Source organism: Bombina bombina, chromosome 5 (assembly GCF_027579735.1).
Source record: "Bombina bombina isolate aBomBom1 chromosome 5, aBomBom1.pri, whole genome shotgun sequence".
NCBI classification, from domain to species: Eukaryota; Metazoa; Chordata; class Amphibia; order Anura; family Bombinatoridae; genus Bombina; species Bombina bombina.
This window is the reverse complement of record NC_069503.1, coordinates 258,206,329-258,212,166: the sequence shown is the minus strand read 5'-3', so window position 1 is coordinate 258,212,166 and position 5,838 is coordinate 258,206,329.

Sequence of the window (5,838 nt, the reverse complement as noted above, 5' to 3'; positions counted from 1 at the left end):
TGCTCCCTAGAATGCTATTTATGTTTTTATTTAACCAGGGTAAAAGTAACTTGATACAAGATAAATGGTTTTAAAATGTTATGTTAAATACCTAACTGTGCAAAGCTACTGTAGGTGGCGCTAAAGTACTATTGCAGTTAAAAAATAGCAGATTATAGAACTAAACTTTTACATAAAAGAAACAAATATCTAGCTTTCCTAAATTTAAATTATGTGAATATATCCAAATTGAATTAGAATTAGTGTTGTAACTTATAGTTTACTGGTTTTTTTTTTTTATTTATTTTTAACACATTTTCATAATCGGAGTAATTTTGCTTTTAATAATGTCTGAAAGTTTAAGCAAAAAAGATAATTTATTAATTCTATTTTTAATGTAGCTGTGTGAATTCAAGAAAATCTCATATGCTATTTTTCTTTTCTTCACTGTAGTCCTTAAAATAAAATGTTCAAACATGTAACTACTACTACTTTTTCTTAAAGGGATATTAAACACTAAATAAATGCTAGATAGAATGATGCATTTAAAGAAAAGATTAGTCTGAGAATAAAATGTAGATGCATTTTTTAAAGTTTAATTAGCTGTTTAAACATTGACAAAATAAGTGTAAAGTTATAGGGTCCGATTTATTATAGTGCGAGCGGATCATGTCCGCCGCACATCGATAAATGCCGACAGCATACACTGTCTGCATTTATCATTGCACAAGCATTTCTCGTGAAATTCTTGTGCAATGCCACCCCCTGCACATTTGTGGCCAATTGGCTGCTAGCAGGGGGTGTCAATTAACCCGATCGTATCTGATCGGGCTGATTGCTGTCCGCCACGTTAAGGAGCAGCGGTCTTCATAAATCGACCCCTTAGTGTCTATTAAACAATGGGTGCTGCCATGTTGTAACTTGGCAATTAGAGAGAGTTATAAATAGGTCACTAGGGTGAGCAGCCAATGGCTGTGTGGAATACACAACAGTGTTCTACACTTCCATGTCTAACAGGAACTAAAAATCTCACAAATTTATAATGGAATTAAAGGAAAAGGGTACAAAATACATAATGAAAATATATTGCAGAGATGTTTTTTCTATGTATTGTTTATAATTTTATATTACTATCTCAAAGTGTTTAATGTCCCTGTAAGAACAACAAATTAATTAAATAACTAGACTGACAGTTAACCTGATTTAGATGTGCAAGTTATACAATAAAACTAGATGTTATATGATCAGTATTTCTCTGTTAATTTATGCATGTATACATATTCATGTTTAAAATACATTCCGTCTTATTTAAAGGGGCAGTCTACACCAGAATTTTTGTTTAAAAAGATAGATAATTCCTTTATTAGCCAATTCCCTAGTTTTGCACAACCAACACAGTTATATAAATACAATTTTTACCTCTGTGATTACCTTGTATCTAAACCTCTGCAAACTGCCCCCTTATTTCAGTTCTTTTGACAGACATCCATTTTAGCAAATCAGAGCTGGCTCACCTGAACTCCACGTGCGTGAGCACAGTGTTATCTATATGACACACATGAACTAACCCCCTCTAGTGGTGAAAAACTGTCAAAATGTCCTGAGAGAAATAGCGGCCTTTAAAGGGACATTCCAGCCAAAAATTTACTTTACATGGATTTATTTCAGTTTTGAATAGAAGCATTTTTGTAATATACATGCATTAGAAAAAATGCTTCTAATAAAAGCTATAGCTGTTTCAAAAGTGTATTTAAGTATGCACCGTGCACCAGCATTTAAAGCACAGCACTTGCTCGGAGAGCCTAAGGTGCTTTTAACATCTGGTAATAACTCAATTTGTTAAGTGCTGACATAGTACCAGTCTCAATGATGCTCTAAACAGCTGTAGTATTTAAATTGCTGGTGCTGTGAGAATATCTAGTTATGATTCACGTGCACATGTAGAGAAAAATGTTAACACTAAAATAGTGATAACTTTTACTAGAAGCATTTTTGCCAATACATGTATATTGCAAATATGTTTCTATTCAAAGATGTAATTCATCTGTGTGCATTTAAATTTTGACTGGAATGTTCCTTTAAGATCTTAGAAATTAGCATATGAACCTAATAGGTTTAGCTTTCAACTAAGAATACCAAGAGAACAAAGCAAAATTGGTGATAAAAGAAAATTGGAAAATTGTTTAAAATTACATTCTCTATCTGAATCATGAAAGTTTATTTTGGACTAGATGTTTAAACATTTATTTCAAATGTCAAAAAATAGTAAAAAATAATAAACATATTGATAGATTGTGAAGAATACATTATTGTATACAATAATACTGTAAAAGTTAATGTATAATTCCTTGAAATTAAAAAAAAACAAAAAAAAAATCTTTTACACAGCAATATATCATAAAGGGACACTGAACCCAATTTTTTTTCTTTCATGAGTCAGACAGAGCATGAAATTTTAAGCAACTTTCTAATTTACTCCTATTATCAAATCTTCTTCATTCACTTAGTATCTTTATTTGAAATGCAAGAATATAAGTTTATATGCCGGCCCATTTTTGGTGAACAACCTGGGTTGTTCTTGCTGATTGGTGGATAAATTCATCCACCAATAAAAAGTGCTGTCCAGAGTCTCAACCAAAAAAAACATAGATGCCTTCTTTTGCAAATAAAGATAGCAAGAGAACAAAGAAAAAATGACAATAGGAGTAAATTAGAAAGTTGCTTAAAATTGTATGCTCTATCTGAATCATGAATTTGGGTTCAGTGTCCCTTTAAGCAACTTTGTAATTTACTCCTATTATCAATTTTTCTTCATTATCTTGCTGTCTTTATTTGAAAAGCAAGAATGTAAGTTTAGAAGCCGGCCCACTTTTGGTTCACAACCTGGGTTGTCCTTGCTGATTGGACAGCACCAATAAACAAGTGCTGTCCATGGTGCTGAAGCAAAAATTGTCTGGCTCCTTAGCTTAGATGCCTTCTTTTTCAAATAAAGATAGCAACAAAATGAAGAAAAATTGATAATAGGAGTAAATTAGAAAGATGCTTAAAATTGCATGCTCTATCTGACTCATGAAAGAAAAAGAATGGGTTTATTGTCCCTTTAACCTAATTTTCTTCTAAAAAACAGCAGAGGGCAGCAAAATGGCACGATATATTAAGTTTAGTTATTATGTTTTTTACCACTTTTTATGTTTTAATACAATTTCAATTTATCATTAATTTCTTAGTTATTTTGGGGTTTACATTATCACGTGTAGAACTGAAGGTGTGATTTATTTAGCGAAATGTGGCTGTTCTCTTTTTTACGTGGATAAACCACAAGAGCTTTACGTGATAGAACACTTGAGCACTTACGTGACATTGAGAATGAAGTAAAGACCTCTAGTATAGCTCAACATTTCAAAATTCATCACAATTCCTGACCCAAAACATTTAGCTTAATAGGAATATAGAGGGTTAAACTAGGCATAAGAGGGGGAGATTTAGATAAAGACAAGTTAATATCTTGCAGCGCCACAATAAATACCATACAAGCTGTACCAAATATAGGCGGAATCTCCCAACCAGATTCCGGAAGGAACAGTAGAAAATAAAATGCCAAGGTACAGCGCTGCACTGCCCCTATTGGGGGTTGTGTGGCTAAGGATGGTGTCCACGACCAATATGGTAAATGTTAAAATATAAAAATATAAAAATATAAATATATATATATATATATATATAAAATGTATAGTTTAAAGAAATGAAATATGTGATAAAAAAATGACAATTATTTAATGCAAAATACAATATAAAAACAATACAAGCAATGTAAAACTCGGGTACACCCTATATAAAGAGTTGTACAACAATCTATGCTATTTCCTTATGTAAATGGTGTGAATAAATATCCAATCTGATAGAATCCTAAATGGCTGTCCTATAATATGTCCAGGTAAAAATACTAGGTATGAGTTAAAAGTGTCCAGGTGCAAAAATTAGAATCCAATCATACATATGTGTATGTGTCCATTAAAGCAGTTGTCCAGAAAGGCCTATTTCATCCAAAAAATATATATGTATTTTTTGGATGAAATAGGCCTTTCTGGACAACTGCTTTAATGGACACATACACATATGTATGATTGGATTCTAATTTTTGCACCTGGACACTTTTAACTCATACCTAGTATTTTTACCTGGACATATTATAGGACAGCCATTTAGGATTCTATCGGATTGGATATTTATTCACACCATTTACATAAGGAAATAGCATAGATTGTTGTACAACTCTTTATATAGGGTGTACCCGAGTTTTACATTGCTTGTATTGTTTTTATATTGTATTTTGCATTAAATAATTGTCATTTTTTATCACATATTTCATTTCTTTAAACTATACATTTTATATATATATATATACATATATATATATTTTTTTATATTTTTATATTTTAACATTTACCATATTGGTCGTGGACACCATCCTTAGCCACACAACCCCCAATAGGGGCAGTGTAGCGCTGTACCTTGGCATTTTATTTTCTACGGAGATTTAGATAAAGTCCTTTAACAGCATGAAAGCCGATGGATTTTTAATCTAGACCCCTTGTCTCCAGGTGGATTAAATGAAGAATTGTTGTATTCTCCTTTCCTGTAAAGTCATAATTATTATCATTTTTCAAAAATTTCTCTTTAATATGTCATCTTTATAAGCTTTACATACCTTATTGGATATTATTACTTACTTTTTTGGATTGTGATATTTCAAATAATATATTTTAATTTATCGCAAAGTGAGAGCCAAAATTTATGCAGCTTATCTTGACATGTAAATTAACTATGAAAGTTTGTTATTTAGCTGTTTGTAATAAAGTCATATATTGTGTTAGACTAACAGTGTATATTAAGTATAAAACAATTAAGTTTAAATAAATTGTAACAAATGAGTAAAGTGAATTTTTGTATGTAAATGGAACTAAATTTCACGTGATGAGTTTCCAGGGGAATTTAAACAAAAGTTGCTATTTAAGGCAGCTGTGACCAAATGGTAATTACAAGTCCTGACGAAGCCAGATGGTGAAACGATCGTAGGCAATCATTCATTGGTTCCCTGAAATCCCTGCATTACCTACACTGAATATGGCTCAAAGAGAGGAGACCTAAACTTGTTGACACTGTACCCTGCGGTGCTTTCGTCTGTGAAGCCGTCACTTTCAGAGGTGCAATAAAGTATTTGTTGGCTCTAGTTACCAACTCTTATTTTCCGTTAGATCTGTGTAGGGTTTAAAGCGGTCAGGTGTAAGCGTTCCAGAAGCACTCCGGCTCCTCAGCTGTCCTGTCTGGTAGTTTTTTACTGTTAGCATTTCAGCTTAAGTAGCAGAGCTTTTCCTGTCAGCGGAATCCCTTTGCTTACGGCTGTTGAGTGTGGTTTAATATCTAGGCCGCTAATATACCTGGTATAATTGTTTTTGCAGTACGATGTCTCCCGTATATGCTGGATTTTCATGTTGATGTACTGGATTATAACTTTCAGCATTTCTTGAGGACTTGAGATACCTAACTAGCCTACATCCCCTCCCGCTCACTTAGGTCAGCCAACACATCCCTCCTCTCAGTGCCAAGAAGAAGGACAAACTCAGGCTCCAGAGCATTCGGCCACGCTGCCCCTACTTTCTGGAACTCTTTACCATGCGCAATCAGTGAGGCACCATCCTTACAGACTTTTTAAAAAAGCTAAAGACCCACCTCTTCCTTCAGGCATAAAGTCTGCTTACCTGACCTTCAGAAACTCCTAACTTTCATGTCTTTATGTTGGTATATTTGTAAAGTGCTTTGTGTCTCACAGGGAGAAAAGCGCTATATAAATTGCAAATT